Genomic DNA, 14,819 nt, shown 5'->3' on the forward strand with positions numbered 1-14,819 from the left:
CCGGTGCAGGGGACGGAAAGAGCGATTAGGTACTGACACGGGCCTCCAGATTCACGCTTCCTCACTTCCTCTGGGCACCGAGCGTTAACTGCAAAGGCGATTTCTCTTTTTCCTTAAAGTACGGATTCAGATGGGTGGGAAGGGACACAAACTTCAAGACACTGCTGGCTGTGAAATCCCTCCGCCCGAGAGGCGGACGCACTGCCCACGGGTACAGTGTGTCTAAGGGGTGCAGCTGATAAGGGAAAGGTAGTGAACTGAGCCTGAGTCCTGGCGGGGCCACCTCATTGGCTATGTGACCTTGGGTAAGCCCCTGAATCTCCCCGAGCCTCAATTTCCTCGTCTGTGAAACGACACTCGTCACCTTTACCTCCAACGATGCCAAGACAGTTAACTGAAAGCCACACACATCAACATGCGCTTGTTAAATCTCCAGCAAAGGAAACGGCACTCAGAGTCCCTCGAGGCTCCTACAGAAAAGCTCCCCCAGCGAGCTGGTGCATCAGCTCCCCTGCAGCTATCATGAAGCGTCCGCAGACGTGGCCACACCCAGCGGCTCCTGCATGGTCCTGTGAAACCATCCCTTACACGACGCCCTCAGCCAAGGTCCATCCCCATGACCCCGCCTCTCCAGACAGCAACACCGGGAAAGATGGAGCGCTCGGCCGGTCGGGTTTGCCTTTCGCCCTGCAGTTCAAGAGCCCCACGACCCTTGCGCTTCCTTTTCAGTTTTCATTTTCCTGCCCCGACTGCTGGAAAGCTCTGAGCTCGGCTTTGATTTTATTCCCGTCAGTAAATGCACCAACTTCTGGTCCTAGGCCAGGAGCAAGCCCTCGACAGTCGCAATTTGTCCGTGGACCTCGATGACGTGCTTTCAGGAAATCGCTGTCCTGCTGCCCTCACCGCAGAAGTCGGACGCTTCCTTTGACCCGGCTGTCCTCGGGAAGAGCCAGAGCGCGTGTCACAGTGACGTCTCGTCGACCTTACAGTAAATACTGCCCAACTGTACTCTCGCATATAGCAAAATGGTTTGGTTTTTCTTCTCTTTTCTTGAGGTTTTTTTTTTTTTGGTCCTTTGGTTTTATTATTTATTTATGCATTGCCCTTTTGATTTTAAGCGTTTCGTATCTTAGTGCCTTTTGTGTGATGCAAAAAAAAAAATATATATATATCCCTTTCATGACATGGTTCTTACTGGGTTCCAATACACGAGTCTTACATTTACCTTTCAGCTTGTCAGTTGGCAGGGCTGCAGGGGGTTTAATTAACAAAATAATAACCTTGGTAAGTAATAATAAAAATAATCACCTGAATACCTTAGGAGGTTACTAAATACACATGCTTTGAAGAGACTGGAAGCACATCAATACCCAGGGAAGGGTTCCAGGTGGTCTGGATGTATGTTCCATGATTTAGTCAACAAATATGTTATGAAATTTAATATTAGAAATAAACCTTTTTTTTTTTTTTAATGGAAAGAACTAGCCGAAGATGACCCCTGGCTACAGACGCATCTACTCATCTGAGGGCGGTGGGGAGCCTGCACCCCTCTACAACGGAAGCCCCGGCAGGCCTGGGGTGGAAGGACGCACCTCGGGAGCTAGGGTTCCTGGGTGCAAAGCTCAAGGCCTCTAAGCCCCCATCCAGCCCCAAATCCGGCAGCTCTCAGTACAGAGGCGCGAGTCCCTGAACCCATCAGAGCCTCGTCCTCTGTGCTCCCTCAAGAGGGCAGACCGTAGCTTGTGGCTCGGGGTTTCCTCAGAACCTGGAGAAGAAGTGAGGTTTCTGATCAACGGTTAGGACCATTGACAATTATCAACTGAGGGTCTACCAGAGGCCCCGTCATTGCTAGGCTGAGTGAGGGTCATAAAAGTAATATTCGATCAACAAACACTATCTGGGCTCCTAATGTGTGACAAGCCTGGGGACTGAGACCCAAGGACAAATCGGACTGGTCCCTACCCCAAGAACACAGGCAGAGGCAGATACGGGGCTGAGAGGTACAGGCACATGGTGACTACGTTACCCAGAAGCCTGTGGCCGCATTGGCTCTCCTGGCCTGGAGAGCTTCCCAGAGGAGGAGACACCTGCGCTAGGCTTTTGAAGGGCAAATTTACCAAGTAAAGACAGACGAGGACATTCCAGGCAGCATACCGCACGTGCAGAGGCAGGGCTGCACGGGGGAGCGTGGAAGGTGGGGTGTTTCCCGGGGTTCAAAGGCTGGGAAGGGAGCAGGCCGCAAAGCTCAACTGGAACTAGAACGTGAACATCTCAGAGCATGAACTTTGTCCTGAGAGCTGCACGTGTGTCTAGGGAGAGGCTCTGAAGAGTTTTAACGCAGGGTGCTGGAGACAGTTTTCTGCTTCAGGGAGACACATCCAGAGATGGGTCATCTCTGAAGGCCTGGAAAGCAGGGGACAGTGGCGTGGGGGCAAACAGGAAAAAGGCCATTTTATGAGTCCCGGTGCCCTGGGCAGCCCCAGGGCTGTCTTCCCCTGCACACACAGCAATTCTTCCGTTCCCTTCGTGCAACAGCCAGAAGAGCTGGGAGGGACTCACCTCACCCCAGTGGAAGTGGGGACTAAATCTCTCAGGGAAATGCTCTGCCTCTGGCCCTGAGGGCTGGTGCAGGGCTGGTCTGATCAGAGCAAAGCTCATTAGTCCCGCCTGATGTTGTGGGATGCCATGATGTCTCCCTCTGGAGCCCATTAGGAAGCACACAGCCCTGACGGCTGCAGGCAGCCACCTTGCAACCACGAGGCAAACCGGTGTGAAGACAAAACTGATACAAAGAAGAGGGCTGAGAAAAATCGCAGCTAAGGGAGCCCTGCTTGAACTTGACCTCAAACCTGACCTCCCTCTGGACTCTTCAAATAGAACGTGCAAGCCAGTTAATTTCTTCCGTAGTTTAGGTTGGTTTGCGTTGAGATTTCCTGCTACTTGTTACCGAAAGTATCTGATCTCACATTTGGCAAGAGACGAGGAGGCTGAGGATGCCATCCCGTTGGGCAAATATGATTTTCCTAGGAATCTCTAGGTGGGACCAGCTAAGAATACCACACCAGTAGTGTTCAAACTTGAGCATGCATCAGAATCACCTGGAAACTGTCAAACGCGAATGGGGGGCCCCACCCATCTCTGGGTCAGCAGGGCTGGTGTACAGTCCAAGAATCTGTGTTCCTAACAAATGCCCTGGAGATGCTGCCTCGGGTCCCCGGTCCCCACTTGGAGAACCACTGCTCTGTAAGACTTCACAAAAGAACAAGAGGCCTGCACCCTCGAACCACATCCCTCCTCCCCCCTATAAAATCATAATGTAAGATGGTAGAGAAATCTTGGGGGCAAACTGGCAGAATTATCAGCTCTTTTACTCTCCTTATTAACCTGAAATTCACCATCAGTGTCCCCTTTAGCCCTTGCCTCTGACCAAAGGGCCAGGGGCTTCAGTAGGATGTAAGATTATGTGGTGAGTCTTTACCAAGTGATGGTTTGAGAAGCCCTGGGTATTGGCAAAGAGGCTTTAGGGTTTTGCATCATGAAAGATGATCAGATTGAAACGGAGTATTTCAACGAGTATTTTTAAAAAATAAAAGGCGGGTTGGCCTGAGCTTGGACGCAGGGAGCACGCTCTTAGAAGGGAGGTGCTTGAATTCCCGGCCCTCTCGTCAGATGAGCACCCTCCGCACGACTGGTCTCCAGCTTCCCCTCTGTTTCCCTGGAGACCTCGGCCCACACGCGCTCAGACGGCGCCCGACAGAAGACCGGCTCGAGTCACTGTCTTTCGTCTCTGGCTGAAGGCCATAGGAAACTGGACACTTATGTTCACCTGCATCCCCCATCGGTTTAGATTAAGCAGCTGTCACGGTGCAGCAAAAGAGTCAGGGCCTCGTGACGTGATCCTGGCCACATCACCTCTCTGATCGATCGATCGATCGATCATTCATTCATGCATTCGTGGATTTATCAGGTACCTACTCTGTACCTGCAATATTTTAGCCGCTGGGACTATAGCACCGTACCCACACAGATGATCAAGAAGCATTCTCCTCGTTCTGGGCCCAGCATCCTCTCAAGCTGCCATGGGACGGGTTACTATGAACCTTCTGTGCAGACGGGGACGTGGCTCGATGGACTTCAGGACTGAAAGCACCGGAACTTAAAACCCCTCTTCTCTGCCAGGTCAACCGTCCAGGGCTAAAAAGACACCAAGCTGTGCCAAGCCATGCGTCTGCCTTCCTCAATGACACACGTGCAGAAAACCCCACGTGCACAGCTGTCACCGTGTCTCACTCCACCTCTCAAGGGAAGCGGCTGCCAGGTCGGCTAACCCAGGCCAGCCTGTTTCCCCATCCACAGTGTTTAATTGGAACTGAGCGCTTACTCTGTGCCAGGCCCTACGTCAAGCACTTTGTATGGATTACGTCACACTGTTTGAGGCAGGTGTCCTACGAAATGCCTATATCTCATGGAGTTTATTCTGAGGATTAAACAGGAAAACATCTGGTAGGCACTTAGAACGTTACCTGAAACACAGTACATAAATGCTCGATAAGTGTTATCAATTATTGTCAGCATTTGGTGATATTTTATTCCCATTTTACAGATGGGGAAACTGAGGCCCAGGGAGGTTATTAAGGTCACACAAACTGTAACTGGCAGAACTGGGACCTGAACTGGAACCAATTTAAGTGCCAAGTCTGGGCTCTGTTCACCTCCTTGATGGAAGAGACCAGGTGACCCCTTCCACCCGCTCCCCCGCCCCCCTCCCTGCCCCAATGCCTCCAGGAGGAAGCCACAAAAAGCTTAAGTCACACACAGCCCCTGAGTGGGCAGGAGAAAGGGCCCCTCTGCCTCCTTGCTGCAGCCCTCCCTGGGCCCCACTGATCAGCTCACACATACCAAGTGAGCTCGCTCGCCAGGAAATAAGGGAGCCGGGACGTCCCAGCCCAGATAAGAGCAGGCTTGGACCACCCACAGGGATTAGCATTAACTTTTACGGTCCAGACACGGCAGGGCCAAGCAGCAGAATCAGGTCGGCAATGCCACAGCCCAGCGGTCCCCAAGAGACAACGGAGGCACATTCAAGTCAGAGGTGAGGCGTCGACATCCTGGTGGCCACGCAGTGCCCTGGGTTTGGGTCCCCTCACCTCCCTGGCCTTTCCTGATGGCAGCAGGGTCACTGGCCTGCAAAGGTGCTCCTGGAACTAAAGTTAAGTAAGGCCCAGCTGGGAGGTCCAGACATGGTCCCAGATATGCCACGGTCCTTCTGTGGGGCTGTCATGACCCCTTTCCTGCTTTGAGCCTCAGTTTCCCCATCTAGAGAATGACGTTTTCAACAGCTGTAAGGTCATTTACGACACTGACAGTTTAGGGTTCAAGGTGACTGACGTCACTTTATCATTGAATAGGTGGTTTATTTATAAAAGTCCGTCCACTAGCAGAGCCTGGGACATAGTACGTGATCGATACGTGTTTGATGAATAAATGAGTCAATGAATGAGTGAGTAAATGAATGAATCTGAATGAACATTACAGTGGCCTTAAGATGCCCAGAAATCAGGGCAAAACACCAAAGGGTGACTAACACAGCTGACAGTCGGATTCCGCAAAGAAAGCCAGACGAAGCCAGCCGGTCCCTCCCTGTCCTGCCACCACGCGAGCAGAGGTGAGGGCTGCCGTCACCGAGCACGGACGCGCACCTGGCACTATGATAAGCACTCCGTAAACACCCCTTCGTGTATTCCTGTGAGCGGTTACACTGACCCTATTTACAAAGGTCTGGAGGGGTGGGGGGAACAGCCTCCCCAGAGCCATTCAGCTCCCAAGCAAGAGAAGCAGGTATAAACCCAGGCCTGCCTGACACGCGTGCAGCCGCCGGCAAGCACACCCTCCCCTCTCTGGGCTTCCTTCTTCCCAGGGAAGCAAGGCAAGCGCTGCAATCAGCCTGCCAGGCCTCCTCGAGGGGGACATGGGGACACCCTATCTGCACGGAAGACAGAGGCTTCTGGCTCCCCAACAGAGGCCTGTAGACTGGAGTCCACAGAGGCAGCCACCGAAAAAAAACACAGCAGTCAACACACACACACATCAGCAGCCTGTCCCTGGTGGAGCCCCAGAACCCCCACACCGCCAGCTCAGACAATGCGGCCATTGAGTGGGGTGACCCGTGCCCACAGGCCTCCCAGGAATGCAGGCCTCGGTCCTCCACCCCCGCCCACCCCCCACAATCACAGACAGCCTGGGGAAGGAACTCGGGCTCCCCTGAGCCTGTGTGAACACCCCAGCAGGAAGGAAGGGCACCTGGGCGCAGGGGACAACCTTGGGGTTCCTAGGTACGGATGCGGTGTGCCAAGGCTGGGGAGCCTCTGAGCCTGTCTGGCTCCTTTGCCACAACCCCTGGGGTGGGAGTTACTTGGTGAGGAGACAGACTGAGGTGGCTCCATGTCCCGTGTGCTCGCCCAAGTCCCAGGGCACCTCTGGGGTAGCACCAAGGTGACTGGAATTCAGGGGTGCCTAACTCCTTCTGGTACTGTCTAGGCCAGAGGTTCAGGGGCTTTGGGGTCAACGTGCCCTGACCTTGAGTCCAAAAGCTGCCCCTAGGTGATTCTGGGCAACATGCTTAGCCTCCCTGAGCCTCTAGTTCCTCATCTGTAAATGAGGATGACACGTTCCCCCCGTGAAACGATCTGGGGGCATCGAACGAGACGGCGTGTGAAAACAACAAGCACAGTGCCTGGTGCCTAGCCAGAGTGTGACAAACGAGAGTCCCCATCATCCTTCCGATGCTCGCCATCACTCCGTCCTCCTCACACCACCTTCCAGGAGACGCCACAGTCAGGGTCAGGACCAGACTACGGGCAGATGCAAAGCGGACCTGCAGCCGCTGGGATGGCTCTGTGTCCGCATATTTTTGATCCATTTGCTCATGTCTGCCCAGCCGCCATTCCCTAAAGCCAGCTGTGCCTGGGCTGGTGCAAACACAGAAGAATGAGCCAGCACCACGCCTCTGCCCGGAGGGACGTGACCCCAGGGGCCAGGTCAGGAGACAGACTCCGGAACCAAGACTAGGAGTGAGCACGGTCACAGGAAATACAGGCACACCGCTGGAAGGCTCACCCGGAAGGAGACAGCACTGGCAACTAAAACCGGTGAAGGTTTGTGGCGTTTGAGACGGTCCATAAGGGACAAGCAGGATCTAAAACCCAGGGGAGGCGCTGGCGACATGGAGAGACGGGCACAGCAGGCGGAGCCGGGCGGCGGCGCAGGGCGGGCGCTCACGTCTTACTGCATCCCAGGGCAGCCCTGGCCCCCCTCAAATCATGACCTGAGGGACACGGGCCTCCAAGGAACCCACACGCCTGTGTGGACGAAGATGAACGCGGGGTTTCAGCACTGGACGCGACACACCCGGAATCCGATTCTTCGGCCGCCGCCTCACGGCACGGCACGCCTCTGGGACGAGCTCAGAGACGTAAGCCTCAGTCTGCTCACCTGTAAAGTGGGATGACTTAGGGCCTGCTCACAAGTTGTGAGCAAATGGGACGTGCAAAGAAGTGGAGGGGTGAGCGGGGATGTGAGGGGCACGTGGAGTGCCCTGGAGATGACAGCTGGCAGACAGGGTCAGATGGGGCATTAAATCCACAGGGAGAAGCTTGGGAATGTGACCAGCCTGCAGCGTCCCCCTTGCTCCTGTGAACGTGACACAGAGACCCCAGCCTGGCCACTCCAACGCGGGATTCCAGGCAAACGCCAGGTTACCCGGCCTGTCCCTCCGCACCCCTGCGACTCCACCTGCTCTGGGCCGGGGGACACCAGCTGCACCAGGAGGGTCCACGGTGCCTGCGGTAGAGACTGGCTAGGGTCACACAGTGAGTCCGCCCCAAATCCAGGAAGATCTCAGTTTCCCGGCTCCAGCCCAGTGCCCCCTCTGCCCCGCTGAGTGGCTTTCTAGATACACACAGTGCTGCTAGCTGCCTTCCAACATCACATTCTCTTTACAGTTCCGGCTTTTTTAAGGCCAGAGATGCAATCTCTGTCACTGACCAACAGCTGGCCTCTGAACCCAAAGCAACAAGCCACAGAAAGCCTGGCCAGTGACATGTGGTCACGTGGACACGTGTGGACAGAGAGCTGCTCCCACTCACTGCCCACTTTGTGACCCTGGGTCCTGCACTTCCTCTTTGCAGAAGGTTCACTTTCAGACAAGAAGTCACACCCCGAGAGGCCTGCAGTCAGGGTGACACAGACACACACACCGGGTAGACAGACACGTATGGGATGTTCACAGACCCCTCGCAAACCTATTTCTGGACTCCCAAGGCCAGGAGGCTTGGTTTACGTGCCCATCACATCTGGGCACCTAACATGGGCGAAGCAGGCTGCACAGATGGAAACAATGTCCGCTCACGCACTGTGCTGGGAAGAATCCTCTTGATTATCTTTAGTTCCCTCCGTTCTGCAGAGACCTGGGAGAAGAAATATCTCCTCACTTCCACTTTAGGAAACACAGTGGCACCTGCCAATGGCAAACAGCCCTCAGCCTCGGCGTCGGGAGGGCGTCAGGGAGCGGCGAGGCCTGAGGCTAAGTGGAGGTCACATCCCGCCCCAGGGGCAGATGCCGCTCAGCCCCAGGCAACCGCTGCCATGCAGAACGCGAGCCTGGACAGCCCACCTCCGGGCTGTTTGAGAAAAGCCAGAAGGCCAGAATGTTACGTGACATCTTCTGACAAAACACTGGCGACAAATTTCTAAAACATCACACGTGCCAAACAAGATGTGTCTGCAGGCCCAGTATGGCTCGCTCTAGGGTTCGGCACACAGGTGGGGGCCGTGGCTCACAGCCTCCCAGCCAGGGGAGACCCCCTCCTGCCCCCTAGGGCGAGAGGCCGCGAACGGGAGGCCTGTGGGTCTCAACCAGGGGTGATTCTGCATCCCCAGGGGACACCTGGCAACATCTGGAGAAGTTTTTCGTTGTCACAACTGAGCGGGGACACGGGAGGTGCTACTGGCCTCCCGTGGGTAGGGGCAGGGATGCTGTTCAAGACCCTGTGATGCACAGGACGGCTTCCCGTCCACGGAGGACGATCCGAATTCCAGTGTAGACCACACGGAATGTGCGAGGCCTGAGCGCTGCTCTGGGGGCCACCCTGGAGTGGGGGAGGTCTGCCACCCCAACTCAGGGCAGCTGCTGTTTTCCCTGTGGCCCACAAGGACCTCTGTGAGGATTCCGACAGAAGAGGACCCCACAGCTAAAAATGCTGGAAAAGCCCAGGTGCGGACGATGGGAGCCACGAAGTGAGCTGCGGGGACCAGACCCCTGGCCTCCTGGCCAGCACAGGCAGGTCCCAGCCCAGGCTCCGTTGTCCCAAGTGGCCCGAGACAAGTCACTGAGCCTGGGCACCTCGTCCCCAAGAGGACCATCCCCAACCTTTGTCCTTATGAGGCCTGGCCAGGCCCAAACGTCCCAGCCGCCCCTCACTCCAAACCCAGGACACGAGCCCAGGTGGAGGCCCTGAGTAAGGAGGTGCGTTTGGGGCACTGCCCAGCACCAGAGGCGACGCGCCCGCCCCAGGCCTCTCTCCCCGTCCAGGGCCACCCAGGGCTGAGGATCCTGCTGTGACAGCCTCCCTTTTAACAGGGAACGTCCTGCCCAGGCTGAAGGCTTTGGGAAGCAAGGGGACCAGGCTAGAACAGAACCGTTCATTGTCTCTTATTCCTATTTGTGGCAAGTGGGTCCTAGTTTTCCATTTAGAGTAGTGTGATGAAAATTTCCTTTTAAACGAACATTTAATTTCTAAAAAAGTGAGTCACCTTAAAAATATTTACGTTAACTATTACAGAGGTAACAGAATAAATGAGGTTTGGGAGAGGCGGCTCTACCAAGAGTGTCAGACAAATATTGTGGTTATTTAGCACCAAGAACAGTATATTCATAGCTGGGGGGAAACCCAGGAAGACTGCGTGACAGCGGAGGCCTTCCACGCCAAGCAAAGGAGTCACGGCTTTGGTAGTCAGCAAAGCGATTTCTGGGCAGATGAACTCCACGCGAAACTTTCTGACCAGGTAAAACACGCGGGGCAGAGGGACTTTTGAACTCGGCTTGTGCCGGGTCTCAAGGGCAGGACGGGGTGGCTGGGCCTGCTGTGTGCACATGAAAGGCCTTCCCTCCCTCTGTGCTGATGTCGTCACTCCCCCTGATGTCACCTTTCCTATTGTTTGGGGGTGGCATCACGGCCGAGCCTCGGGAAGGTTCACAGTGTGAAAGGCAGAGAAACAGAAGAGGGGGGCGCGCGCTGCAGGAAACCAGAGGTCGGAAGGCACAGTGGGAATGAAAACAAAGGGCTAGAGGAGGAGGGGAGAGAGGGGCGATGGCATTAACTAAGCAACCATTTTGTGCCAGACACTGCTGCCCGTGCCTGACCTGTGCGCCTCGCAATGGGGTAAGGTTTTATTATCATCCCCATTTGGGGCAGGGGAGGGGGAGAGACGAGGAGAGAGGGGGAGAGAGGGGGAGAGCGGCTCAGAGATTAGCTAAGATCCACATTTACACCAGGAAACAAGGCTGGACCCAGTAGTTCCTCCACTGCAGGGCAGCGGAAAGGGGATGCATGAGATGCACACGCACAGAAGAATCGAAGGGACTGAGGTTCATCAGATTCATGGCTGGAGGAGAGGGCAGACGCTGCCCTGCTTGAAACCCGCTAGGAGTCCACGACGCCCTACAATAAGATCAGAACCCCACCTGCCCGCCCCACCGCCTCCGCCCCAGCCCAGGCCCACGGATCCTTGGCTGTCCCGGAAGGCAGAAGCGCACTACCCTCGGGGGGCTCCTGCACTCGCTGTAGCCTTGGCTCTTCCTCCACTGAGTGCAAAGCTGACGTAAGCAGAGCCATTTTAAAACAGAGCCAGAGGAACGGCCTTGCTCATCCTGCTCCTCAAACCTCTGGGATGTGTAACTTTCAGACGTGACCAAAGCAACACTGTATCCCACACGTCTGTTTGTACAGCGAGCGGCACAGCACACGCCTGACGACGAGGGCTGAGAAAGTTAAGGACCTTCTTTAGAATTCGACCACCATGTACGGCTAAAGGACACCTTCAGACGGTCCTTCCTTCTAGTCACGTAATTACTTCCCTTCTCTGCTCATACATGCCCCTCACCTTCACCCCATAATCAGAATACTGGGTCTCTACCTGAACCAGTGATTCCCGAATAGCTGTTCTTTGATCTCGAACAAACTCCAGCTGTCCCTCACTTGTTAGCTTTTTTATTTTTAGGTTAACAACTGGCTCCTTCTCGAAAGCCACCTCTGCAGAAAGGCTGCATCCTGGCCACGTACCGATTATGAGTTTATGTGCTGGTCGGCCGTCTTCCCCAGCAGACTACAAGCTCCACGAGGACCGTATCGCGTTCACTGCTGAATCCCACAGCCCGTGCTCAGCAGTCAGCGCTCAAAGCCGCGGGCAGTCTGGCCTCCTCTCCTCTCATCCTCTGCCTCTCCCCCTTTGCCAAGCTCCAGCCACAACGGCTCCTGTCTGGCCCGCTATGGGCTTCGCTGGTCCTGCCTCAGGGCCTTTGCACATCCTATCCTCCCCACCTGGCACTTTCTGCCCCTCAGTATTTGCAGGTCCGCCCTCCATCTGGCCCTGTGGACCTCAGCTAAGAAGTCACTTCATGAGAAAGGCCTTCCCTACCCATCCTATTTCAAGCATCTGCTTCTGGCCCCCAACCCAGGAACGTCTATCACATTTCCCCATTTATTATTTTTTCTTCCTCCACACTTAGCAGTTGCTGACATCCTCTCATTTACTTCTTTATTTGCTGCCGTACTGTCTGCTTCCACCACTAGCTGGCCTGTTTGGGTCATTTCTGTATCCCCAGGGCCTAGAACACAAGGAAGGAATTCAACAGAGACTTGTTTATACAGATAAATGGAGAATGCTGTCTGACGGGACCGCAGGGCTAAGTCTCCAAGATCGCCCGAGCTTCCAGAGAAATCCTGGGGCGTTAAGGTGACAGAGCAAGATGTCAGGGTTTGCTGTTCTGTCACAAAGGCTGAATAAGACCAGCGGTCAGGAAGGAGCTGTCAAAGTCCTCGGGGCCCCCAAGAGCAGGACTCCACAGCCATCCTTGCTTCTCTTCCAGGTGGCACACAAAGGAACAGCTTTAGAGCAAGGCAGGTTCCTCCTCAACTCCCAACAAGCTTCCAATCGCTGGGGAATCGCCTGGATCAAAAGCAAGGCCAATGTCAGCTTCGGGGCAGCCTCTGAGGGCTGCAGGTATCCCACTGACGTCGGTCCCCCCGGGCCAGGGCTCAGCCGGAGGTGAGTGATGAGGAGATCCACCTGGACCTTCCTTCCTCCCCCCTGCTCTGGACCAGGCCTGGGTGGGATGAGGGCAGGGTCCTGTCTGCAGGAGGAGGCAGACATCAAGACTCACAAGTGCCCGAAATGTGACTGGTAGGATGAGGGGGACGAATGTGGCCGAGAGATGAGGACAAGGAGGGGACGTCCACCTAGAAGGACCAGGGAAGAAGTGATGATTCTGCTGGTAACCACGGGAAGGGCACGTCTGGAGGGAGGCACTAGATAAGCAAAGACCTGCGAGAAGCTGGCGAGAGCTGAAGAAGAGGCCCGGGAAGGCACTGACAGATGGCAGACTGTAATCAGCCCGTGCACCAGGTAACGGGTCCAGAGTATGTGAACAAGAAGCGGGCAACAGAGTAGACCCCACAAGCTCAGGGGGTGACTTGGCAGGCCTGACCAGCTCAGTGACCTCAAGTCTCATTACAAATTCCGAACTGGGCAGGTCATGGGCAGCCGTCCCATCCCAGGCCTACAGCTTCCTCAGCAAAGGTCGATCTTTAGCTTACGTGAGCCTTGTCCATTGTTCTTGTGCATCGAAGATCACATACCTTTGAAATGTCAGAGTCATCTCCCTTTCCAGACCCCTCGGGGCACGCCCACTGCACCGCAGCAGGAGACCACAGCACCCCTCGGTGTTATCTTGTTCCCAAATACCAGCTCCCTGGGCTGTGAAGGATCATTATTAACTATCCTGCACCCATCAAGGTAAAAGAAGTATGCGAGGCTCCATTCCGCTTTTTAGCCGACCCCGGAGATCTCCCCGCTTTGCTTTCTCCTGCCCCCCCTAACCTACCACGCATGGACTTCCAGCACCTTCCTTAGTTCTCTGCTTTGATTCTGACCGTATAAAATGAGCTGTGAATCTGCCATCCTCTGGAGCATTTTCTCAGTCCACTGAGATCTTGCTTCTGGGCACGTCCTCAAAATTTTGGCTCAAATAAATTCTTATAAAAATGTTCTAGAGGTTTGGACATTCTTTCATCAGCAAATATATTCCAAGGGCAACAGAGAGCTTCGGAAGGGCCTTCTCGAGGGTGGGGTGCCGTGAGTAGGACCTCTGTGTGTCTGGCCTTGTGACTAATCCACTGGGGAACCCTGGATGAATCCCAGACCCTCTCTGGTCCCCAGTTAGCTCAAATGAGTGGTTGGCTGCATCATGCCCGGCCACAGCCCTGTGGTCAACACTCCTGTGGTCTGGGCCAGCGCGTGAGGCACCGCTGTCACTGGCTCAGGAGGACCGACTGTGAAACTTTCAGGAATTTTTGCAAGCCGGTTGTTAGACGCAGTATGAAAAACTGTTATGTAACCTTTTTGCTTTAAAATTATATTAAAAACAAGGATGATACTCAAAATGCCAGAGCAATTTTACCATCTTCTACGGGTACCTCGACTCCTGACGGCACTTACACCTCCTGGGACTGCGTGGCAGAAAGATGCCAACACGGAGAGCTACTGCGCTTCCTTCCCCAACTCTGCACTGGCGACGACGCCTTTGTAGCTTGACACTGACCTTGGTGGGAACATTTACATCACAGGAATGGGCAGATGCTACAAACCAGGGCTGGTCTTCTCAGACAGGTCGATGTTTAAACATGTACCATAAATGCCACTCTCTCTCATGTAGAAAAAGAGACCGACCCTTGAAAGACTCCCCCCGAGACGGAAATCCGGCTCAGGGCTGGGGGCTGGGAGGGGGGCTGATGAGCGGAGGGCCAGTGATTAACCAGAGGAAATTCGTGAGGTCCACGCACGACTGACTCCCTTCCAGGGGCCCGTGTGCACTGTCCAGTACAGTAGCCACTAGTCACATGTGGCTGTGGAGCACCTGCGGTGTGGCTAGTGTTAAAAATTTAGTTTTTATTCACTTTTAATTAACTTAAATTTAAAAAGTGACATTAGAGTCTGTTACTGGGAGACATCTAAGAATGTTGGAAACAACCTGTGACTCTGTTTTGTCGACTATAGATTTTATGATATCTAAGTATAGATCAATTTTATGACAAACTGTACGTTTTATGACATCTAAACACAGATTTCTGATGCAAATTTAGCTCTTGCATCGAGAACGTGCTGTAAGCATAAAACACACCGGATCTGAAGGCTTAGAATGGAAAACAAATAAATGATCTCATTTTTATATTGATTACATGACAGAATGATACTATTTTTGATATACTAGGTTAAGTAAATTAAATTAATTTCATCAGTTTCTTTTCGCTTTTTTGAATGCGGCCATTAGAAAACTTCCCTGACATATGTGGCTCGCGTTATATTTCTATTAGGCGGTTGACTGGTCTCGAATGATTTGGGTTGTTTTTTCCTCCCATTTACGCCATCTGAACTCAAAAGCAGAAGTGGTCATAGGAAACCACTAGAAGGATTTTACAGATTCTGGAAGAAAATGAGCTCATCTCGTCAGATTGCAGGCGGAGTGCTGTGGTGACATACAGAGG

The 14,819-nt window shown here is 54.0% G+C and overlaps 1 protein-coding gene across 1 annotated transcript in view; it reads right to left on the reverse strand.

Annotated features, from left to right (window-relative positions):
- STK10 (serine/threonine kinase 10) overlaps positions 1-14,819 on the reverse strand; it is an 88,349-nt gene that overhangs the window by 48,988 nt on the left and 24,542 nt on the right. The gene's annotated exons all lie outside the window — the stretch shown is intronic.

This window comes from Pteropus medius, unplaced genomic scaffold (genome assembly GCF_902729225.1).
Source record: "Pteropus medius unplaced genomic scaffold, Ma_sr-lr_union100, whole genome shotgun sequence".
In the NCBI taxonomy this organism is placed as follows: Eukaryota; Metazoa; Chordata; class Mammalia; order Chiroptera; family Pteropodidae; genus Pteropus; species Pteropus medius.